This window comes from Rhineura floridana, chromosome 3, assembly GCF_030035675.1.
Source record: "Rhineura floridana isolate rRhiFlo1 chromosome 3, rRhiFlo1.hap2, whole genome shotgun sequence".
Classification (NCBI taxonomy): domain Eukaryota; kingdom Metazoa; phylum Chordata; class Lepidosauria; order Squamata; family Rhineuridae; genus Rhineura; species Rhineura floridana.
In genome coordinates this window covers 116,517,878-116,543,989 of record NC_084482.1, presented here as the reverse complement: position 1 = coordinate 116,543,989, position 26,112 = coordinate 116,517,878, and positions in this window count along the sequence as shown.

Here is a 26,112-nt window from a genome sequence, read left to right as displayed (position 1 = left end):
GGTACTGAGGAGATTTTTGAACGTCAGGAGATGACAGCAGGTGGAGGCTGAGGGGAGAGAGAACTGGAAGATTAGGGATGAAGTGGAAGGGGGAAGCAGGGGCTAGACGGGGCAAAGCTGAGAGAAGAGCAGGAAGGGATGCTATAAACTGGGGAGAGACGCACTGGCAGCAGGGAAAAGATGGGGGGGAAGGGATGGCCCTTCAGCTATAAAACCCAGTGCAGCCTAGAAGGTCTTCTTTCTAGGAGGGGCCTACCTCTCAATTCCTGTCTTCTGGGAACAAGGCTCGTCATTCATTTTAACCTCCTCCTTCATTGTTGCAGTGAGGATGTTATCTTTTGCTGAACTGGGCATGGGGGAACTTGTGGCCCTCCAGAAGCTGCTGGACTCCAAATTCCCATCATTTCTGACCCTGCTGGCAGGTGTTGATGGGAGTTGGAGTCCAACAACAACTGGAAGGCCAGAGGTTCCCTATCTCTGAACTAATGAAACAAGAGAGAGTATGGAGAGTTCATTGGGAAGGTTGGTAAGACTTCATGAAGTATTGAAAGAGTGAAGGATTTTACAGTTAGTTCGTTAGTACATTTTTATCTTGCCCTTCTTCAAGATGACATACATCATTCTTCCCTCCCCCTTCATTTTATCCTCACAACAACCCTGTGAGAAAGAGTGGCTGGCCCAGTACGTTCCATGGCTGAAGGTAGATTTGACTCTCACAACTATACCACACTGGCTGTTATGGACATTCTGGAAAATTAACAAGGGTCTGCAACAGGCAGCTAGAAACTTTATTATAAAGCCACTGCCCATGAATATAGCTATAGCCATATTAAGGAGAAATAGATTGCTCAGAAGGGAGCCTGCCAAGATGTGTTCTGCCTAATAACTAATGACTACTGACCTCGTGCATATTCTGTGGTGCAGAGCAAGCTGAAAGACAGCTGAACTTGATAAATCAGGCTTGGACTAATCTCTTCAGCAGAAGCCCATTTATTAGTCAATGATTCATAACTTACTTTGCACTTGAGATGTTCTCAGGGGCTCTTATGCTTGAGGGAAGGACTGAGAGAATGCCGTATAACTGTCACATTTGGCTCTAGTGGCACCACCTGGTTGATGTGCCCTCTTGTACTTGTCACATTTGCTTTAAAAACCTGCCATTTTCACCATCATTTGATTCCAGATGATCTGAGCAATGCTTTTGCTTGCAGCTTGGTGAGACAGAAACGGTGATCTTATTCCGAATATAGTAGAAGTAAGTACCAGAAACTGATCTAGAAAAGAGATGAAGAACGAAGGGGAAAGTGCTTCCATGCAACACTGATTAGTAATGGTTTTGTTTGATAATGTTGCTACCTTCTTCTAAATTTGGTAAGAAAAAAGAATGAAGGCACAACTGCTCCAAATTCTCATGAAGATAAACATTAATTTCCACATCAAGGAAGAACATATATACTACATGAGCATTTGATGAAACTGAAGTCTGCAACTGTAGCCCTATTCTAACATCAGTGTGAAGGGGGAAGCGGGATTGTGCAACTGCCTGCCCAACCTCTTCACAGTCAGTAAAAGGTCTGAACAGTGCCCATTATGTGTGTATATTGTACACATTATCTCTCTTCACACAGTGAAGAACTCTGCAAAAAAAGAAAGAGGGAGTGAGTTTCTGATTAGGTGTGCAGCATGGATGTACATGCATAGGCTCCATTTAGACCTTTGGATGGGTACATGGAGGCTCATAGCAGGAACAATGGGCATAATCCCCTCTATGCATTCAGCTGTAGAACTGATGACTGCCTTTAACTTAAAACAGCTGGTAGTTGAACTGGAATCAGGTATGAAGCCATTGCAACCTCTATTACAATCAATTTCTCTTTTCCAGTCCGTAGATTCATGCATGCAAAGGGAAATATCTGTGCATGTGTGGAACATTTTATCCCATGGACAACAATGAAAATCACCATACCTGTGGTGCTCTGGATTGTATATTTTATGCTCCATCTTTACCCTGGCCTTTTGACACCTGAGATATTTTACAGCAGGAGCAAATGGCATGGCAGGACTGCGCCACCCACCTGATCTCCCTCTGATTGAATTGCTGCTCCATACCGGGATGGAGAAGGGGAGGAGCGAGGCGGTGTTGAGGTATCATGGTGCAAACACGTTGGTAGAAGTATTGGATTGGCTCTGCCAGCATGTTTGTACCACACCAGGCTCACTGCCACTTTGCCCCTCTCCCTCTCCATCCCAGCATACAGCAGTGATTCAGCTGGAAGGACATTGATATCGGCAAGACTAGCCCCGTTGCCAGCGAATGCACAGAGCTGAGGGTTCTTGCTTTCTCCGTTCCTCCATGTCTACATAGAGTCCTTGTATGTTGAACATTAGTTCACCTAAGTTCACAGGTTATCAACAGCAGTCATCTAGTGTAGGCGGAGAATAGACGAGACCACATTCAAGAATTCTTGAGTCATGGGAGGTACCAGAAATTTTTTATTTGGGAGTCAGATTTCAAACAGCAGAACAGTCTTTATAATATATGCTATTTATTCATATTTTGTACACTACAACTAATGAAATGCATTCTAGGTGGCCTTAGCCATCATTGCAGAAACAGAAAAACAGAAATATATATTAGCATGAAGGAAATTGCTAGATATCCATTTAACATCAAAATATAAGACTCTGAAGGCACATCTTAGTTAAAACAAGTTACAATAGATGAAGGACTGAGTTAAATTCTAAGTCATATCACAGAACCAAAGTTTCAAAATACACAGAAATGCATGTCATGATACATCACCCACCAGATGTCATGGATAAAATAGATGAATGGTTCTCTCCTGTTTTCTTTGACCCTTTTGCTAGCAGAAACCCTCTTCTCATAGAGAACACTGTTGGTGACAGAAGAGAATTACATGAGAAAAGCTGTATTTTTGTACACAATTTAGATATTTTAAATATCAACTCAGAAATGCTTCCAATTAAAATTAAAATAAAGAACCTGCATTTGGGCCACCACACTCATTTTACACCACTAAGCATGGTGAGACATTTTGATCTCTGGTGGCCAAGACCCCGTTGTGAATGGCTTCCTCTTCATTTCTATTGCTTTTCTGCTGTAAATTGTACCCCAGAGCAATGCTTAAAAGGAGACATCTAAATCACAAAATAAAACAGGTCAAAGTTGCAATTATGATCAGCAAAGCAGGCACCAGTATGTTGTGTGTAATTAAAATGACTGTAGGTCTTCTCCATAAATATTAGCTAGAAAAAAGTGCCTCTTCATATGTTGGAATAATAACAAGATGTGTGTGGGGGGGGAGTGTCTTAGTCCACTTCATGACTTTGGAAGAACTTTGCTGCCTCCATGGCAGAGTAATCTCCCATTTGTTAAAAGGTTAGAGGACAATCCTCTTCTGACCAGCTTGAAAGGGGGCTCAAAACAATAATTATTGCACAACTCTGAACCTGGGAAGAAGGATCTGCAAGATGTTCTCTTTTCGGAAGGGCTATTCATCTAAGTCATCTGAAGTAGAAGCAAAAATGCCAGATTGGCTCGTCAGAACTCCCAGGCTAGATCTGATAGGGAAACCTGTCAGAATGAGAAATTAGACTCTAAACAAACCCCTCATCTTATTGCTGAATATGTTTGAAAATAGTTTGCTGCGTACTTGTCCACAACTTATACCAATAGTATTTACTCATTTGTCAAAATGCCTAATACTAGCTCATTGCTCTCACACAGATTATCTCAGCCTCTAATTGTATTAAACATAAACATGTTGCAGAATTAAGTTACAGCTTATTGTGACCAGATGCCAGAATAAAGACACATGACATGGGTGGAACTAGCACCATATTTTATTAATAACATCTGCAGGGGAAATTAGCAGTGCATGAAATACCCTAAACATCAACCATGGGTGAACCAAACCCTGCCCATGACAAGGGGTATGACGGGGCATAGTGCCAAACCTAGGCCACGCCTTCCAGTGAGTATAGACGTCTTCCCATTCCCACACCCTCACAGGGCCCCACAATTCCAAGCAAGTGTGGTATGTAAGCCTCAAGAATGTTTCATATCCAGGCTAAGGGCCCCATAACCCAGAGCAGCTGGCCTCTGGAAATGTCCTTCACTTCAGTGGTGCCTAAGGGTGCTCACCTGTTCCCTTCTCTAACAACCTTTCCCACACCTTGCACCACAGGAGTTGGTCAAACCTCTGTTTAGTCCTTCTACCCCCTCCCACAGAAAATCAATTCCCCCAGCCTCCCCCCATTACAGTTCTCTCAAAAAGATATCATTACCTTTATCATTTATATCAGTTCAACCTCAGCTGCTGTAATGTCAGAATGAGGCACCACCCCATCATCAGACCTCTCCAGGGCTAGCCACAGCTCTCTATTTACCTTGCAGACTGCTTTATTTAAAATCCTAGGGCCACCACTACCTCTATACCCTCAGGGCAATATATTTCACACACAACCTCAGTCACAACTGTCAAATCATCCCAATGTTTGGGTAGGCCTGCAAGATAAGGGCCTTCAGTAACCCTAAATCATTGCCTCGCAAGTATAATACCAAGACTTGCAGAGGGTACTACACACAGCCAGACTGAAACAGAGTAGCAAGAGGCAATCCCAGGTCATAGCACAGTGGCCCAACCATTGCATGGTTGTCCGCTGGCTGGCTTCTAATGTTCATCATCATAGCTGTGTAGTAAGCCTAAAACACAAACTATGGCTGAAGATCAAGAACTAGACTTGATGCATCCTCCTCCATCCACCTGGCAAAACACAGCAAAAACAACAAATGAACATAACATCACAAACCACCAATGTGTGTTGCTGAAGACCTAACATAGCACTTACAAGCAATGAAATGACACCTCCCAATGGTTTTGATCTTACCCCCCTGAAAGTCCAGGTGTGTTGCCATAGAGACAGCTCCACTATGAAAGGAATGGGTGTCAAATGCCACAGCAAGCTGCTCACATGGCAATCAAAAACAACCAGCCAACAACATTGCTTCCTTGGTATGCATGTTCCACCCTAAAAGGTACAGGAGCCACACCAGGGTCTGGACCTGACAACAGTAAAATTAAGTGATATTTTATATATTAGGAGTAGTATGGCTTTAACTCCAGGAAAGTTTGCTTAAAACCCTATCCTCTAGCCTTGGTCAGTCTGCCTAAACCTCTTCTAAACATGGAATATACCCCAAGCCTGGATCCAAGGTTCCTAACAAAACCTTGATCCCTCACTCTGAAAATTTATCCCAGCCCAGACGCTGCATGTACCCGCTGACAGTCTGAGTTACAGCTAGAAAACATGGCATTTTGGCATTTTTATGTCATATACCAGATGGTGGCAGAGGCTTCAGCCCCTTAGGGAAACCTCGGCTGCCATCTTGACTGATGGCAAACTGCAAAAAACAGCGGAGAAAAAGGTAAGTGAAGCGGGGGGATGGCGGGCGGTTTGGAAGCTCTTGTCCTGCGATCCATGGCTCCTGTCCTGCTTCCACAGATCGCAGGCCCCCAAGAGCTCTGGGCCCCTAGGCTTCAGCTTAGTAAGCCTAATGGATAATCCGGCCCTGGTTCAGAGCCACTGGTGGATGAAGCAGGGTCCATGCACAGTCCTGATATATACAGCTTTGTGTGTGTGTGTGTGTGAGAGAGAGACAGAGAGAGAGACACACACACACACACACACACACAGAGACTTGCATAATCTTCATTCTGAAATATATTTCAGACCCAGGGGATGGTCTGAAGGTACATGGCCTCCTCTTTATGTTGCTCATAAAAAGCTTACCACAGTGACCATGTGCTTGAATTAATCCATCTTTTTATAAAAAGTAGTTTGTTTTCTTACATTTATATCCTACCTTCCCTTTGTTATGGAACCCAAAGTGGCATGCATGTGGTTCCCTGGTGGTCATTCAATTCTTAAGTGCCCCAAGGCAGAAGAATGAAAGTCTGTTCACAAAGACAGAAAATTTTCAATTTTCAAGAAGCTGACAGACAGATTTTGGCATAAAACTAGTTCAAAGGATCTGAATACCATATCTTGGGGACAAATAACAGAAGGGGACTGTTACTCAGGATCTCACCATAAGCTCCCCAGAGGCATTTAGCTGTCTACTGTTGGAAACAGTATACTGAACTTGATTGGCTATTGATGTGGACCCAGCAAGGCAGTTCTTATATTCTCATGAAATATTAGGTTACCCAACGTAAGTCTGTCGAGATATTAAACTGCATAAAGAAAGGAAAAATGCACCTTTAGAAAGCTGTTGGATTCATTCTGTGTAACTCAACAGTACGATTATCAGATTTATATCTTTACTGGGCATAAAGGATAGTGGTGCATCTAACACAACCATCCACTGAAAGCAAATTGTAGTGGGCATAAAAGTCTAGAAGCATATGTAACGCATGATTTATTAGTGCTGCATGTGTCAACATCTCTTTTTTAAGTGCTACATTGCTAAAGTTTCTGCTGGGAATCCTTCCCAATAAATTTAATTTTATGTTCCTTTTTCAGTCTCAGTACAAAGGAAATTTATGATAACACAGAGTTTTGAAGATCCATGTAATGGAGCTGTAATCTCTATCAGAAGATACAATTGGCAGGTCAAGTCTCTGAGAGGCCACCTGTTACCTTTAAGAGTAGCACAAGAAGGAGACTTTCTACTAGGTTCAGGTTCTTCCAACACTATAGCAATATAAGAATGGTGGCACCTTTTCTTCTATGCAGTTTTTAAAGGTACAGGAATTCTGTTAGGAAATGAACCTTGAAACGCAAATGGAAAAGCCCTCAACAGGATTGTCCGGGGGAAGGGACCATAGCTGTGGAAGGGACAATGGCTCAGTGGTACAGCACCTGCCCTGCATGCAGAAAGTCCCAGGTTCAATCCCCGGCATCTCCAGGTATGGCAGGGAATCTCTCCTGTCTGAAACCCTGGAGAGCCAGTCAGTGTAGACAATACTGAACTAGATGGATCGATATACTCAATATAAGATGTATCTGGCATAGCTTCCTATGTTCCTATGATCCAGGGGTGGCCAGTGAGGAGGGCTAACATGCACCTGGCCTCCTGTCAGCTGTGTCACTGGGCTTACTGGGAAGGGAAGGGACAAAGAACAGGGGGTCAGTGCAGGGCAGGCAGGTTCAGTGGCAGGAGTACAAGAGTTGACTCTGCTGCCACATTTGCACTGCTGCAACCTCCCTAACACCTTGCCCCTCACAGTAAGCACAGTGGCATGGCTGACAAGAGGCCAGGTACTCAGTGGCACCCCTCCCTGCCAACTACACATGGGATTATCTGAACAGTTACTCGTCTCATTGATCATGGACTGCAACAGGATGTTATAGCATTATGAGCAGGGTTGTTCCTAGACCCTTAAAAACACAGGACGCAGGCTCATGACACATATTTGCATACAATTTGTAGATGCTTATTTATATGTAGATGGACATAGAATGATTTTCTAGAGAAAACCACCCTGTAAGCAAAGTTTTAAAAATGAAGTTTACAAAAGGGGGAAGAGACAGAAGATCTGGAGCCCAACACAAAAGATCCAGGGTTGCATCCCTCTGGGACACCTTATAACAACACTCCTGTCAGTACAGTCACTTAATGCAAGCATTCAGTAGCTTGTTTAGACGCCATCTAGGTATGTGATTGTAGCTGCATAACTGCAATCACACAGTAAAATGTAGAATTTTGTGTCCATCTGTTCAACGTTTAATGTGGCTTCTGGCCCGGTTTAGGGACAGAATTCACCTTAGTTGCCCTGACCTATGATTGAAGAAAGATAGAGGAGTGTGACCCTCTTAGTAGCTTTTCATACAACTGACCATAGTATCCTTCTGAATGACCTGGGAATTGGAAGGACATTGCTCCAGTGGTTCATTCCTATCTGATATATTTGATTTAGATAAATTTCTTCTCCACTCCTTGGCATCTATGTTCTGGAGTGCTGCACTATGCTGTCTGGTCTCCTATTCAGGGATCTGAGGTGAGGTACTATCTGTATGCTTCAGGTGTTGCAGAAGGTGTCCTAAACAGGTGCCTGGAGTTAGTATGGCCTGAATATAGGCTAAGAAATTGAAACTCAGTCCAAAGGAAACAGAGATAGTGATGGTAGTGAGGTAGCAAAATATCTTGACTTCAGCAAAGCTTTTGACAAAGTGCCCCATAATATTCTGATTAGCAAGCTAACCAAATGTGGGCTAGATGAAACAACTATCAGGTGGATCCACAGTTGGCTCCAGAATCATACTCAAAGAGTGCTTATCAATGGTTCCTTCTCAAACTGGGTGGAAGTAACGAGTGGGGTACCACAGGGCTCGGTCCTGGGCCCAGTGCTCTTCAAAAAATTTATTAACAACTTGGATGAGGAGGTACAAAGCATGCATATCAAATTTGCAGATGATACAAAATTGGAGGGCATACCTAATATCGTTTGAAGACAGAAACAAAATTCAAAGGGACCTTGATAGGCTGGAGCATTGGGCTGAAAACAACAGAATGAAATTCAACAGAGATAAATACAAAGTTCTACACTTAGGAAAAAGAAATCAAATGCACAGTTATAAGATGGGGATACTTGGCTCAGCAATATGACATATGAGAAGGATCTTGGAATTGTCGTTGATCACAAGCTGAATATGAGCCAACAGTGCGATGTGGCTGCAAAAAAGGCAAATGCTATATTAGGCTGCATTAACAGAAGTATCATTTCCAAATTGTGTGAAGTATTAGTTCCCCTCTGTTCAGCACTGGTTAGGCCTCATCTTGAGTACTGTGTCCAGTTCTGGTCTCCACACTTTAAGAAGGATGCAGACAAACTGGAACAGATTCAGAGGAGGGCAACAAGGATGATCAGGGGACTGGAAACAAAGCCCTATGAGGAGAGACTGAAAGAACTGGACATGTTTAGCCTGGAGAAGAGAAGACTGAGGGGAGATATGATAGCACTCTTCAAGTACATGAAAGGTTGTCACACAGAGAAGGGCTGGGATCTCTTCTCAATCATCCCAGAGTGCAGGACACGGAATAATGGGCTCAAGTTGCAGGAAGCCAGATTTTGACTGAACATCAGGAAAAACCTCCTAACTGTTAGAGCCATACAACAATGGAACCAATTACCTAGAGAAGTAGTGGGCTCTCCGACATGGAGGCATTCAAACCGCAGCTGGACAGCCATCTGTCGGGAATGGTTTGATTTGGATTCCTACATGGAGCAGGGGGTTGGACTTGATGACCTTATAGGCCCCTTAGAATTCTGCTATTCTATGATTCTATGGTGTTTAGCATAACTTCAACTTTCTCTTAAGTTCGGAGGTGCTATTAGACTCAGCTCTGCCCAATTGGTGTCCATAGTCAGGACTGCTTTTCATCAAGTTTGGCTGGTGGCAACAAAAGCATCTTCTCCTGGGGAAAGGGTTATTTTGCCACATTTGTTCATGCCTTTATAACTTCCAAGGTGGATGACTTTGCATGGGACTACCCCTGAAAAGCTATTTCAGCTGGTTCAGAATGTCGTGACCAGATTGTGGTGACCAGATTGCAGCTCTTGGTTCCTTTGGGAGGAAGAATGGGATAACTAAATAATTGTTAACTGAAACTTGCCACTAAGAACATATCACTCCAGTGTCTAAATATCTTCACTACATTCCAGGTTATTTCCAGGCAAAATTCAAAGTTCTGGTGTTGACCTACAAAGCCCTAAATGGCCTATACAGAGACCAGGGTTTCTGAAAGACTGACATCTTCCATATAAGCCTGGCCCTATGCTGAGGACATCATCACCAGAGGCCCTGCTCTGGTTGACTCTGCCTTTAGAGGTCACATTGGAGCCTTTACAGATCAACCAGGGACAATATCTTCACTGTAGTAGCCGTCCGGTTGTAGCAATTCCTGTCCAGAGAAATTTGCTTGGCACTCTTCTCCTAATTTTTTTAAACTGCTTCATGATATCTGTTTTATTTTATTGAGCTTTTGGGGATAGTTGGGAGGTGATTTTTTTCTACTGCCATTTTAATCTGTTGCTTTTAAAATTTTACTCTAGTTTTTGTCTTAATGTTCTTTGCCATTTATCTCTCAACCACACTTTTAAAACATGTTTATGTTAACCATATTAAAGAATCAATTACAGAAAGATGGGATAGAGGTATTTAAAATAATAAGCAAACAAATAAAATAACAAAGTTTATATCCTTCTAGATGCTTATATCCATCCAGTTCCAAAGAACTTTGATTACAGCACTCGAGTATGGAGAACTTTCTGGAAATCCTTGCTTCCCCCCCCCTAAAAAAAATCACGTTTTTTACCATGCCATCCATCAACATAACTCTCTCTTACTCTCCTTCCATCTCAAGTTCTCTATGCAGCAAATATTTATATGTGAAGCCAGCACAAAATCACACAATGTTCCTCTGAAAAGATTTCAACATTGTTGAGAAACTACTACATGCCTGATAGAACATGAAAGAAATAACCTCCCATGGACGTCTGGAAAATATTGTATCACATATCTCCCTACCTCAGTGCCTCAGAAATTGGGAGGTTAGGTCAACTTGAAGTTGATATGAGCTTCCAAAAACTCCTGATTCTCGGTCTGTCAGAGCAGATAGTCCACATGATATCTCATGACAATTCCATTCACTTGGATTGCATATGAGGGAGCTGTCCACTTTTAGGAAGCTAGTGCCTCAGCTAGGTTTGTATCCTGCCCTTCCATTCTAGGCTTTGTGTCTGCAGATTCACATTATCTTCTAAGGCTAACCAAGTCACAACATATCCCCTCACTCCGTATTCCTGATATAAATTGGTCCTGCCTACAAATGATACCAAGAGTCCAACATTGTCATCTTCTCTGCTGCACCCTGCATCCCTCATGTTCCCTGGTTTGTGGAAAACTGAATTCAAGTCAAGTAATACACACATACACACACACATAAAAGAACTTTCAAACCCTAATTTCCTTTTAAACTTATTTACAAGTTTTACCATTAAACATTATGCAAGCACTTTGCAATCTTCCCTTAATTCCCCAACTTTAATTATTTAATTGAACAACTCCCCCTCTCAAAAAACTATTTTTTCCAGGAAACATTAAACATTACCATCTTAATGAAATTCTTAATGAAATGGTCCACTTTGAATGCAAATGAGTGGCAGTGGATCCTCCATTTGCTTATCATGCTGTGACGCAGAAGGACAAATGCCCTTTCTTTTGTCAATCACTAGGAGCGACAGACTTTATTTTTTGCCAGCGGTTCCTTGGGTTGATAGAGCAGAGAAAACAATGGAGTTGGATGAAAAGAGATGCAAATGGCAGTTTACCAAAAGCTAACAAAATTAAAACTGATGAATTTAAACCAAACCACTCCTTTACCCAAAATTCACACACTTAGCCTTTCTCAACTCTAAGGTTTTTACCATATGTTGTCCTGCAACTACAGTTCAAGCTGTGGGTTGTTAGATATATATTGTAAGGATCTAATGTTCTAATCAAACTCTACTTTCTTCTATGATAACAAAATCTAGTGTGGACCTTGTGAAATTTGTTCACCACACTTCATCTTTCAGAGAAATTTCTTCTAATCACTTTCCATTGGTCCCAAAATCTCAGTATTCTCAGACACTGCCAGTTAAAAGGGTCAAGTAGCAGATGAGGGGAAAGAGTTCTCACTAAAACCATTGCCAATCAAGAGTAGATAATCCTTGGTCAGATTCCTAAATAGCTGAATTGGTATAAGGCATCTTCCTATGTTCCTACATGGACTCTGAATATACTGGGCAATCTTTTTCTTTTTTTAATATCAAACTCTAATCCACTAACACAGTGACTGCACAGGCAACAAATTATGCATTAATTGTGCCTACTTAACACAACTTTTACCTGCAGTAACTGCATAATGTACATCAACAACTGTCCTGGAGTGAAGAGGAAGGGAATTCAATGGTGAAACAAAATGTATTGTTCAACTTTGTGAATTCATCTCATGTGTCCCAGTGCTCTCCCTTGTAATGCTCCTATCCCCATTTCCTTAGTACAAAGAGTGATATCCACATCTATGTGAACCCATTTGGCATTTGATTAATAGAGTGTTCTATTCTTGCTATAGTTAGCTTCATGACTGAATGCCCATGCAAATTTACAGTATTACTTACTATAGACATTTGAAGGTGGTTTGACAGTGTTGCCCCTATACATGCACAATTGTACAGTTTTCAACAAACTGGAGGGGACAGGGAGGAACCAATTGCCACTCACATTCTAATTGATATCCTGGTTAGCCCAACATAAGCCAATAATAATAATAATAATAATAATAATAATAATAATAATAATAATAATAATAATAATAATAATAATACTTTATTACAGTCATAGACCAGCATAACAGTATGCATCAAAAAAATTTAAAAGGCAGCAAAGAGCAGTTAAAAGCTCGTTAAAAACAATTCTAAATCATAAAATTGGCTATAAAGTTGTCAAAGTTCTTCTGCAAAGCATAGCGGCAGCACAGAAACTAGCTACCTTTGCTGATATCTGAGGAGTTTGAACTGATAAGAGGAATTCAACATAGAAGGCCTCGTTTCTGCCAGGAATGTTTTGTAGCATTGGGATAATTAACACAGATCGGAGTTCGCAATAGAATGAACAGTATAATAGAACATGACCCACCGATTCTACTGCCCCATCGCCACATGGACACACACCCTCTCATCACAAGGAATTTTTTTGAAGCAGCCCTCCAAAAGTGCCGAGGGTAGAACATTAAACCTGGCTAGCTTGAACGCTATTCTAAATTTAGGAATAGTCAGGGTTGTTAAATAGTGGGCTGGTACAAAAGGCCTTACATTAAATCTAAATTCTGTGGCCCTCGTCAGGTGGCTTTGGAATTCAATGTCAAGAATTCGTTGAAGCGTATACTCTTTTGCTTTAGCGTAGCCCAACATGAGGATGAAGGGGGTAGAAAACCCTAAACTTAATAGTTTTGTATTTATCGACTCTTTCCATTTAGACTGGAAAGCGTCAGTTAGGGTATAAGGAGCCAAACCACTGGTGCAAAGATCATTTTTAACCAGAATTTGATTCTGTGCATCCAAATGCGAGATTCTGTCATAAGGACCCCAGCTTCTAGGCGTAGGATATGGTTAGGGACGCAACATGGGATGGCAAGTATGGATCATAAGAATTTAGTCTGAACTATTTCAAAGGCATCGTAATTGCCATAGACACACACTTGTGAACCATAAAGCAGCTGGGCAATCACTTTTGCCACAAAGACCTGTATAGCTGCTGGAAAGTATTGGCCCCCTTTAGAGTAATAAAAAGAGAGGAGCGCCTTCGCACTTCTCTGGGCATTAGCAGTAACGGTCTTTACTTGGAATGTTCCCGTCGAGTGAAATGTTATCTCTAGATATCTAAAGGAGGCTACTTGGTCAATTGAATACTTGTTTATCAGCCAGCGATGCTTTGCCCTCTTCTTAGAGAAGACTAGAACTTTTGATTTATCGTAATTAATTGTCAGACATTCAGTTCTACAATAATTAGCAAGTGTCAACAGGCGCCTTAATCCAATACATGACAACGATAGAAGAACTATGTCATCTGCATACAGTAAGATGGACAGAGGCGTCCTAGATAGTCTGGGCGGATGTATACAGATCGGTATCAAGCTTTTGACTAAAGAATTAATATAGAAGGTGAACAGTGTGGGGGCTAAAATACACCCCTGCTTAACTCCCTTAAAGATGGGAATAGGCTTAGATAGGTGTCCAGTGCTATTACATCTTATACGTAGATAGGTGTTATCATATAAGCATCGTATAAGTGAAAGAAGTCACCTATCAATATTGGTGGCCTTGAATTTCTCCCAAAGTCTGTCCCTTGAAATCAAATCAAAGGCTGATTTAAAGTCAATAAAAGCCGAGTAAAGAGCTCCACCAGGCTTAGCTGTGTATTTATCCACCAAGTGTTGGAGGGCAAGACCATGGTCCATGGTGGAGTGTTCGGCTCTAAAACCAACCTGTTCGTCCGCCAAGATGTTTTCTTGTTCCAACCAGTCTTTCAGCTTCTCGTGCAAATGATTGGCATATATCTTGCTAACAATATTTAAAAGACTGATATGTCTATAGTTGGAAGGGTCTGATCTTAAACCTTTTTTGTAAATAGGGATGATTATAGCAAGACCCCAGTCTTCTGGAATACAGATAGAATGGTCTATGCATGTAAATAGGGCTGCTAGTATCGGAGCCCACCACTCTACATTAGATTTGAATACCTCAGAGGGGATGTTGTCTGCCCCAGGGGCTTTGTTCGGTTTCAATTTAGCAATAAGATTGGACACTTCCTTGACGGTAACTGGTGGCCATTCAGGAAAGTCATTTGCACCAAATTTAGACGTTTGATTATAAGTCTGTTCTCTTGCATATATTTTGTTAAAATGCAGTTCCCAAGTATTCGTTGAGATATAACAGTCCAAATTGATAGATGATTTAGGCCACCCTTAGCAACCAATCTCCAGAAGGTAGTTTCCTTTGATCTAGAGGCTTTCAACAAGCATTGCCAATTTTCTTTTTGTGCTAATCTCTTTTTCTGTGTAGTTAGATGTTTGTAACATTCCTTCAATTTGCAGTATTCCGAAAGTAATGGCAGGGAGTTATTGACTCTATACACTTTGTATTTTGCGGTTAGTCATTTTTTTAGCGCTACACATTCATAGTCGAACCAAGATTTAGATTTGCACGTGGAGCTAAAAGGCTTGCTCTTAGGTTTAAAAAGCAAGTCATTTTGTAAAACCGTAATCAGTTGTTGGAAGGGCCCAAGGGCAGTTTTTGCTGAAGTCGCTGCAACTACAAGGTCACGAAGATAAAGGCACCTATCTGAATTGAGTGTCTCTTTTAGGTCACTTTCTAAGTTAAGTGACCACTTGATACGGGATGGGCGTATTTCAAGGTCTGCATCCAGAATTGGCTCTTGATTGGCATGGATAATTTGATTTCCACAATTCAAAGAAAGGACTAAGGGCAGGTGGTCACTTTCGGAGTGATTGTCTACCATACACGAGGACACTGCCCAGAATAGCTCATAAGAGACAATAAAAAAATCAGTGGTGGATGTTCCAAGGCTAGATAAGAAGGTAAATTCTCCATTAATGTCTCCTTTCACACGCCCATTTATCAGTACTAAATTCAGATTGTTCAGCATTTGCATAAGGCATAGTCCGGAATAATTAGAGCTGTTATCTTTCGATTGTCTGGTCGGAACATCGAAGGACCCATCTATTATTGGTGCTGGCCTCTGGTAACTCGAATAGAGGGCCTCGTCGCTTGAGCCAATTCTGGCATTAAAGTCCCCTGCAATGATCACCAGAGCTTAGGGGTATAGAGTTGTCAACTTAGCAACATATTCTTCTAGTCTTGTCATGACAGCCTTTCCTGATTTTTTTGGGCAACGTGGGGGGAATAGACATTAATGAGCAGTAAGGACGCCCAAGCAAATTTGACCACTAGAGAAATAGCAAGTCCCACCAGGGGGGCTGGTTTGATAGTGGAAGCACGTACTTTTGTAGGAATAAGCGTGCTCAGGCCACCCTTGGGACATCCCCCTTTAGTACTTGGTATAGCTTCCAGTAGGTAGGTTGTAAAGCCATTTAATTCAAGTCCCTCTCTGAGCCACGTCTCTTGGAGGAGGATTATGTCATGCTCTTTAAGGTATTCCAGAAAAGATGGGTCAGATGCTTTGTTCCTGCAACCTGAAATATTCCACAACAGAATCGATAGATGTGAGGTAAGCTGCCTTGCTCTTTGTCAGACTGGTGCAGATTGCATGGGCAGTAGATTCTGCCTTACAGCTGATGAGTATAGCGGCCCAGCCTCCGTCTCACAAGGAGCGATTTCATCCAAAGTTGGGTCGAATCTACTTACATTTGATGATACTGGTTTCGAAGAGCTGGATAAGTAAGTCGTGAAGGCAGCTGCCTTCTGTGGGGACCCCTCTTCGTTTGCCTCGAGCCATCTCATGTCTGTCCAAGACGGGGGTGCACGGTCGGCAGCCCTTACATTACAGACGATAGGTGCTAATTCCTTCTTGAGGTGGCATTGTGCCATGTCGGGAGCTGATAAATTCATTTCAGCTGTGATCTGGACTGAGAGGGCATTATGTTTGGTCTCAGTCGATCTTTGAGGTATTCTCTTTGGAACTTTATAATGATCGAAACGTGTTATCTGATCATCCTTCAATCTTTTGTGTTCTTTCTCCTTGCAGTCTCCAAGCCTGGAGGTCGTCCATCTCTTTTCTAAGTGGATTTTTAGAATATGGAGTCTTGACAGGATTTCAGTTTGGGCTGCAGTGGACAAAGCAGAAAACGAATCTAGAAGGATCTTCTCTTCTTCCATAAATGATTCCCTCTCCTCACTACACGCTGATATATGCCCAAGGGTTTCTGTTCCATCTTGCTCTTTAAGAATACAATTTTTAAAAACAGAATACATGTGAGATGTGGCAAGGTGCAGACTGTGAAAGGCAAATATGCCATGACCAATATACATCCAAATTGCATAACAATGAATGGAAATGTCTTGCAGTACAGAAATAGCTCAGGATGGCTCACAATTGCTGTGGTTGTTTCCTAGAGAAAAGATGAAACATATGGATGAGATATGGGTGTCTGTAAACACCTATTTACATGCACCTGGGAGTGCTGTTGGGGTTAAGGTTCCTTGGCATAGATTCATAGGAGTCACCCACTCTTCATATTTTTGCTACAGAATACACCACCATAATATTAGTGTATTCACAGCAATCGTCTATGGTGCATAAAGTGGGGGACTTTATAAGCCATACAGAAGCACCCCTCATTGCTTTCTTGCCAACTTTGAAATACTTACCTTCCAGTTCAAGTGCTTTCCAGTGCTGTATCCTTGTAGGCATGTCTTCTATTAATCTATTTGTTGTTAATCTCCCTCTTGTATTGTACTGAGGACTCCCAAAGTAAAACAATTCTGCCATGAACCCTGCAAGGTAAAACAATGTCTTACATTGAGTTCATGCCTTCTAGTCCCTGTGTTTGATAGAAACTTAAAGGACCTGGGAAATGTTTTTCATTTCAAATCCAGTCACAAATGTGCGCTTCTGAAGGGGGTCACCTTGGAGAATCTGTAGGGTTTTTTTAAAAAAAAGTTTACCCTTTTGTACTGCGCTGCCAAAGCCCTTTCAAATTCATAGCCTGGATACTTGAAAGTGTGAAGATTTTTCCTTCTATCAGTGCAAATGCTCTTTATTTTAAGAGGTCTGTGAAACCTGGATGCAACCTGGATTCACTTTATTAGAAGATATTTGGGAAAGCTGGATATTGCCCCGTCCAGAGCCGAAAGAATGAGGCTGGAGTGTGTGTGCAAGTAAATCTCGTTTTATTAGAGTAATGGTTACATCAAAGGCATTGCGCTTCATAGGAAACCCTACGCTAACTCACTAGAGTCCCTAACTATACTCTAGACATGCTCTGCAGTGTGTGAAGGAAGTTGACTCAACGACCCCCCACTGGGAGCGGCAGGCTTATATAGGAAATGTTTTCGAACGTAATCTCTGACTCCTTTGTAATTCCTGTCTTTGCCTTCGCTTCAGGCTCTCGAAAGCCTCTTGTGCAGCTTCTGTCCAGTGGAAAGGTCCTGAGCCCTTCAGGCAATCCATGAGCAGTGCGGTCTGATGGGAGTAGTTGGCTATGAAACGATGGTAGTAATTCGCAAAGCCCAAGAAGCGCTGCAAATCCTTCTTGGTCTTGGGGGTTGCCACGTGAGTACACAACGAACTTTCTCTGGGTCCATTTCTACTCCTGCTGGTGATATCCGATACCCCAGAAAGTCCAATGTGGTTAGGTCAAACCCACACTTTTCCAGTTTTGCGTAAAGATGGTGTTCCCATAACTTCTGCAGCACTGCATGCACATGTGAGTCATGTTCCTCGGGAGTATCTCAGTAAATCAAAATATCATCCAGATAAACTATCATGAAGTGGTCCACAAAGTCCCGGAAGACGTCATTCATGAAACTTTGGAAGACTCCAGGTGCTCCCGACAACCCATATGGCATTACTAAATACTCAAACTGACCATATCGGGTCTTAAACGCCATCTTCCATTCATGACCTGCCTTAATCCTCACCAAGTTGTAAGCTCCTCTCAAGTCCAGTTTCGTGAAAATTTTGGCGGAACACAACCTCTCCAACATTTCCCTAATGAGCGGCAGCGGGTAACTATTGGGGATAGTGAGCTGGTTTAGGGCCCGATAATTATTACAGGGACGGAGCTCCCTGTGACGCCCTTCCCTGGCTCTCCCTGTCAGGTTCCTACCTGCTCGTGGTTACTGCCTGTCTCTAGGCACCACCAGGGACTCCACCAGTCCGGACTGTCCTTTTTATGGTTTCCCTCTCCGCTCTAGCATAGATCTCAACAGATCCCCCTGCTAGGCAGCACCACCAGTCACGTCCTATAACCAGTATTCCTAGAGACTCTGCCTGAGTCTCTTTCATTCTACTTACCATGTATCTCCTATACAACCAGCACTTACCCTATTTACACTAATACAGGAACATCACATTTCCCCCCCCTTAAAACAACGGCAGAGTATTATTCCTGTTCCAGGATTTATACGTTGTGTTAACAATATAAACAAGTCTCTATGGGGAAAATGTCTTTCTTTGTTCCTCCGTCTGGTCACATCACTGCAGTCCCGGCCACTTGCCTGGAAAGTCCATCGGCCAGTACATTGTCCTTGCCTTTCATGAACTGGAAGTCCACTTGATAGTCCTGTAGGGCCCAGGACCACCTCTGCAGCATAGTGTTATGGTTTTTCATGGTCTGCAACCACAACAAGGCCCGATGATCCGTTGTTACCGTGAATCTTCATCCCCACACGTATGGGTGCAACTTGTTCAGTCCCCACACGACCTCTAGGCACTCCTTTTGGACCGACGAATAGTTTTTCTCCCTCGACGTTAGCTTGCGACTCAGATACGCCACTGGATGTCTGGTGCCTTCTCTCTCCTGCAGCAAGACGACTCCCAGCGCGAGGTCCGACGCATCTGTAGCCACGATGAATGGTTGCTCATAGTCTGGTGCTATTAATATGGGTCCTTGGCACAAGGCTTGCTTCAGCAGATCAAAAGCCTTCTGACATTCATCCGTCCATACCAAACGCTCAGAACACTTTTTCTTTGTTAATTCATGCAAGGGGGTTGCTATTTCCCCAAAATATTTCACAAACTTGCTATAAAAACCAGCCACACCTAGAAATGCCCTTACTTGTTTTTTGGTTAAGGGGATAGGCCACGCTTGTATTGCCTCCACCTTGCTCCATAAGGGGGTGATTTTCCCACTCCCCACCTTATGTCCTAAATAGATTACTTCCTTTAGCTCAAACTGGCATTTCTTAGCTTTTATTGTGAGGCCTGCTTTTCTTAAGGCCTCCAATACTGTTGTCAGGTGTTGGACATGCTCAGGCACCGACTTGCTAAAAATGGCCACGTCATCGATATAGGCCACTGCAAAATCTGACATGCCTCGCAACACAGTATTGATTAGCCTCTGAAACGAGCTTGGTGAGTTCCTTAGTCCCATGGGTAAGGTCACAAACTCATATAACCCATCTGGTGTACTGAAGGCAGTTTTGGCTCTGGATTGCTCGTCTAGTTCCATTTGCCAAAATCCTTTACAGAGGTCTAACGTAGAGATAATGGTTGCTGCCCCCAACAACTCTAACATTGCGTCTACCCTGGGCATGGGATACGCATCTGGGACCGTGATTTTATTGATTAGCCAATAATCAATGCAAAACCTTGTCGTTCCATCTTTTTTCGGAACCAGGACAATACTTGAGGCCCAGGGACTGATGGATTCCCTGAGCACTCCTAATTCCAGCATATCTTCCACCTCCTTTTTGATCTCATTCAAAACTTTCCCATGGGGCATTATCTCCAGTATCAATGGAATGTATAACTATACTGGTTCGGCCAGGTTTGTTGCTAAAGAGATTCCTATAGGTTTTCAAAACTCTCAGAATCTCCTCTTTTACTTCCTCCTTCACCTCCTCTGACCATTCCACTTGATCTACCCCTCCTTTGTCTTTGCTTTCCTGTACCAAATCTGGAAGTTCAGGCCCACTTCCCTCAGGGAATAAGGTAACTTGCAACACCTGTGCATCCCGGATATGGTAAGGCTTCAACATATTTACATGAACCACTTTGCTTTTGTTTAATTGGTCTGTGGTGATTACATATGTCACTGTGTCAAGCCTTTCTCTGATGGTATATGGTCCTTCCCAGTTAGCCTGTAATTTGTCATGTTTCCTGGGTATGAACGCCATAACCATATCTCCCACATCGTACACACGTTCCCTGGCTGTTCTGTCATACCAGTAACTTTGCTTCTGCTGAGCTTGACTGAGATTCTCTTTCACCACTTCCATCATTTGTTTCACTGGTTCACATTCATCCTTTCTCTCAGCAGGCATCCACAGTCTATATAAAATCCCATTCTCACACACAACTTGATTCCTCAGTTTGTCAGTGAAAGGAATCTGTTGGGTCAGGGCTTGCTCCTTTATTTGATTCAAACTGGTGTCCTTATTCAGTTCTTCTCTGAAATGATCTGTCTCTTCCCCAGAGACCAGCTGATACAGTTTGTCTCCTTCAGAAGGCCTGCTAGTGGTTGTTATGGCGACCTGAGGCTCGCTAACAGTTTCCACCCTGTTTGCTTCAGCCCCCCTTAACATGGCTTCTTTTTCTCTGCCAAGTTGCTGTCTGGTCACCACATATATTTTCCCTTGGGCTCCCATAACGTCTCTTCCCAGTATTACTGGTTCTTGTTGCTGGGCATTAATGCCTACTTTATATCTGCCCTCTCGGCCTCTCCACGCCATTTTCACCAGGGCCACAGGCAAGCTTTCTGGTTGACCCCTCACTCCTTGGATATTCACCGTTTCCTGAGGTAATATTTCCTCAGATTTTATTAAATCTGGCCTCAGTAACGTCTGAGCGGCACCAGTGTCAAGCAATGCCCAATAATTTGCCCCTTGTACTCTCACTTCCTCTCTCAGACTTGAATCAAGGTCTGTTACTTCTGTCCAGTTTATCTGGCAAAACTGAACCTTTTTCGCTGTTTCTAAAGCCTTGGGCTCTGTTTTCACTGCCCTTGTCTGAGCAGGATTACTAATGGGGTTGGCAACCTCACATTGAAAACGTAGGTGCCCCGGTCTACCACATTTGTAGCATAATTTCTCCTCTGTTTTAGGGTACACAGATCCACTCTGGGGTGTCCTGTGCCCTTCAGATTTTAATGGAGGACTCACTCGCTGTGGCACCACATCCTTTCTGCCACCACTATATGGTCTGGGTTTAAAATCTCTTGATGTTTTCCCCACCCAGCCAGTTCTGTTGGAGGCAAAGTGATCCGCCATCTCTGCGGCCTCCTGCACCGATGTAGAGGAACGGTCTTTGACCAGGAGCCTTATTTCTGGTGGTAACTGATGGTATAATTGATCCAGTATCATGAGGCTTTTCACCTCTTCCACTGACTGAGCTTTGGCACTACTCATCCACTTTCCAAATATATCCATCAGCTTTGCTCCCAGTTCAACAAAAGACCTCCCTGCTTGGATCTGACAGTTTTGGAATAACTTTCTAAAATAGTCAGGTCCCAGTCTGAATCTTTTGTAGACTGCCTCTTTAAACTCGGCATAGGTGACGGGCTTGTCTGAGGGGAAATATTGGTATACCTCTGCCAATTCCCCTTTAATCAGGTTTGATAAATACTGCATGTATTTATCTTCAGGTAGCCCCCACAATTGAGCTGCCTTTTCAAAGGTTGTGAGATAAATTTGAGGATCTTGACCAGGCTCATAGACAGCAAAGTCCTTTTGGAGTAATTTTTATTTCTGCTCCATCTCTGTCTTTCCTTGTCTCATCAGAATGAAACTTCTCTCTTTCAAATTTTAACTTTTCTACCTGTAATTCCGCATTCACTCACATTCTCAAATTCCAACTCCCTCTGTTTTTCCTTCTCTGCACCTTCCATCCTCAATCTCTCAGTTTCCATCTTCAACTTCTCAGTTTCTAACTCTCGCTGTTTATCTTTTTCCTCAGCCTCAAAGACCCGCTGCTTTTCTTTCTCATCAGCCTCCCTCCTCAATCTCTCAGTTTCCAACTCATGCTCCCATCTTAACTTCTCTCTCAAGTACTCTATATAAGCGGGATTGCTTGAGTATCCTTCTGGGGTCTCTTCCCTGACAGGTTGTTTTTGCTGGGCAGTTGTAAATCCTATAAGTGCTACCCTCAATTCATCTACCCCTTTACCCTCGTGAGGTAAATTGAATGTTATGCACTTCTCCACCAGCTCCTCTCTTTTCATTTTTATATATTCAGCCATGGTGTTTGAGTTCACTCACTCTTTGCCACACACTCTTTGCCAGTCACTCTCACAAATAATCTTGTTTTGCTATTTCTGTTTGCCACACCACTGTTAGGGATTCTCTAGTATTCGTACCTGGATTCTCTGTTGTTCATATCCCACCGCTACCACCACATGTGACGCCCTTCCCTGGCTCTCCCTGTCAGGTTCCTACCTGCTCGTGGTTACTGCCTGTCTCTAGGCACCACCAGGGACTCCACCAGTCCGGACTTCCTTTTTTATGGTTTCCCTCTCCGCTCTAGCATAGATCTCAACAGATCCCCCTGCTAGGCAGCACCACCAGTCACGTCCTATAACCAGTATTCCTAGAGACTCTGCCTGAGTCTCCCTCAATTAGGTTACCTGTGTGACTGCGTGCTTAAGCTGTCCCAATCCCTTTGATTTACTCAGACTGCTTATAATTCTGGTTTGCTCTGAATACTTGTGGTGTTATATTCTTCCCTTCACCCGCTGCCACCATTTGCCACTCTTCAGCCTTGGTTATTTACCTCACCCTCCCTTCTGGTCTGTGAAACCCCAGCCAAGGATCAGGCCTCTGGTAAACCAAATTAAGTATTTATTAAATAACACAGAGAACAAGATTAACAAGATTTCTTCATAAGGCACATAAGCATATGGTTTTATCTAATACTAATCCGAACTCCACCCCCTCCTTCTCCACGCTCTCCTGACAAACAACTCTCTAAAACCCACCAACGTCCACCTCACATCCACACCACATCCACTTCACATCCACCCAGATTTACCTGTCATACTTCCTTTATACTGTCAGCCATTTTAAACATTCAGCCAATCATCCAGCATTCTACTGCCCATTCACTCCCCCTTCCTCTTTCATTCTACTTACCATGTATCTCCTATACAACCAGCACTTACCCTATTTACACTAATACAGGAACATCACACTCCCCCCCTTTTTTCTTGACAAACAGAAGGGGTGCACCAGCGGGGGACTGCAAAGGGCGAATGAAGCCTTTTTTCAAATTGGCATCCAGAAACTCCCTTAATGCTGCCAACTCTGGTTCAGATAGAGAGTAGATCCGCCCGGCAGGGATGCGTGCTCCCGGCACCAAATCAATGGCACAATCATAGGGCCGGTGAGGAGGGAGTCGCTCTGCTTCCTTTTTATCGAAGACGTCCCAAAAACTCCCATACTTGGCGGGCAAGGTTATCTCCCTTGGGGGAGATGCTCCTGCCAACACCTGTGGCTCCTCGTCAGGCTGGCAATGTTGATGGCAGTACTTAGAGGTAAAAACCACCACAGCTTCATCCCAAAAGATTGTGGGGTTGTGTCTAACCAGCCAAGGCATACCTAACACCACCGGGAAACGTGGCAAGGATGCCAGATAGAACGACAGGACTTCCCGATGCCCAGGGACCATCACTTCCACGGCCTCAGTCACCCGGGTCACCCCCCCAGAATTCAGAGGCTGGCCATCTATAGTTTCCACTGCCAACGGCTGGCTCAGTTCTCTTATGGGAATAGCGTGGTGTAGCGCCAACTCCCGGTCTATGAAACAAGAAGATGCTCCGCTGTCGATCATAGCCTTGGCTAAGAAGCTCTCGCCTGAGGATAGGGTGATGTGAATGGGCAACAGAAGGGCCCCTTGGGAGGGAAGGGGTCGTAACGGAGGCTCAGTGTCTGTAGCACCCCCCAACTCTCTAGCCTCTACAAGAGCTGGGATGTGAAGTTTTCTGGCGGCTGGGATGTTCCGGCCTTGGCTGCACAATTTCTGGCAAGGTGTCCAGACTTTCCGCAATAGAGACACAGTCCTTCCCTCCGGCGTCTTTCCCTCTCCTCCCCTGTCAATCGCAGTCTAGCCCCCCCCAATCTGCATGGGCTCCTCTCCCGAGACAGTAGAGATGCCAGGATTGGGCACGGGGCACGCACGGGGCAGCGGAGCAGCAACCTGACTCCGTGAAGGCTCCATTCTTTGCTCCAACTTCCTTCCTTCTAAGCGGCTGTCTATCTGCAAACTCAGTTGAATCAAACCCCTCAGTGAGTCGGAGTGTGTGGAGCGCGCCAGTTCATCCAACACTTCTGGACTCAGTCCATTTCTATAGAAGTACATCAACGCTGGGTCATTGTACTCCGTCTCCTGAGACAAAACACAAAAAGCATTCGTATACTGCCCTACAGACCCCTTTCCCTGTCTCAGGGTCCCTAACTGGCGGGCAACCATCTCCTTCCTCTGGGGGTCTCGGAACATGTCCCCCATCGCATTCTTGAAGGCATCAAACTGGCGCAATATCTGGTCATTGCGAATCAAATACAGGGTGGCCCATTTTGCCACTTCCCCTTCCAATAAACTGATGATGAACGCCACCTTCGCATCATCAGTTGGGAACTCAGCTCTGCGCACTTGAATGTACAATTCACATTGGGCTAGAAATTTGGCAAACTGTTCACTCTAGCCCCCGTATTGCACAGGTAGCCCCACTGGAGACTTCACAGGGGCAGCCGCCCCGGGAGGCGCTGCCTGGACTTGGGCGACCAAGGCATGGACATTCTGGTTATCCACTTGCAAGGCTTGCGTTGCGGCTCTGAGGTTTTGGTTCTTGGCTTGTAGGGCTTGCGTAGTCACTCGGAGGTTCTGGATCTCGGCATACAAAGCTTCCATGGTGATAGGTACTCCCCCTCTTGCTCCGTTCTGGTCCATGTCATCTGCCATGGGAACAGGTTCGAGTAGGGATGGTGGTTGAGTCAATCTGTCCCGTCCAGAGCCGAAAGAATGAGGCTGGAGTGTGTGTGCAAGTAAATCTCATTTTATTAGAGTAATGGTTACATCAAAGGCATTGCGCTTCATAGGAAACCCTATGCTAACTCACTAGAGTCCCTAACTATACTCTAGACATGCTCTGCAGCGTGTGAAGGAAGTTGACTCAACGACCCCCCACTGGGAGCGGCAGGCTTATATAGGAAATGGTTTTGAACGTAATCTCTGACTCCTTTGTAATTCCTGTCTTTGCCCTGTCCGTTTCTCGCAGCAACGGGAACAAGGAGACAGGGACGCGCATCCAACAGCTCATCTGAAGACACCTGCTCCCGAGTAACAGGCTCGAGGTCAGGGGGCAGTGCCTCACTGGAATCCTCCTGGGAACTGCTTAGAAAAGGAGGAGCTGGCACTGACTCTTAAGCTTCCCCCCACAAGTCCTCTGCATCAACTGGGGGCGGTGTGCTCGACTCCTCAGAAAGGGCGTTACTCGTGGGAACTGGCTGAAGAGCAGGCTGCCCCCCTCCCACACATTCCTGCTCAGACACAACAATACCTAACTCAGCTTCTTCTGGCTGCGGAGGCGCCTGAAACTCATGCCTCCCCCCTTCCTGTCCCTTCTGAGTTGGCTGCAGCGCAACATCATCCCCTCCTCCATGCTTTAACCCTTCCCACCCCTGAGGACTAGGTTTCTCTGGATAAGCCTCATGGAATTCTCTCACCAAAGTCGGAGCGTGCACATTCTCCTCCGTTTCCCAGGAACGTTCAGTTGGATCGTACCCCTTCCAATGAATCAGGTACTGAAGATGCCCCCCTCCCGCACGATCCTGCTCAGACACAACAATCCCCAACTCTGCTTCTTCTGGCTGCGGAGGTGCCTGAAACTCATGCCTCCCCCCTTCCTGTCCC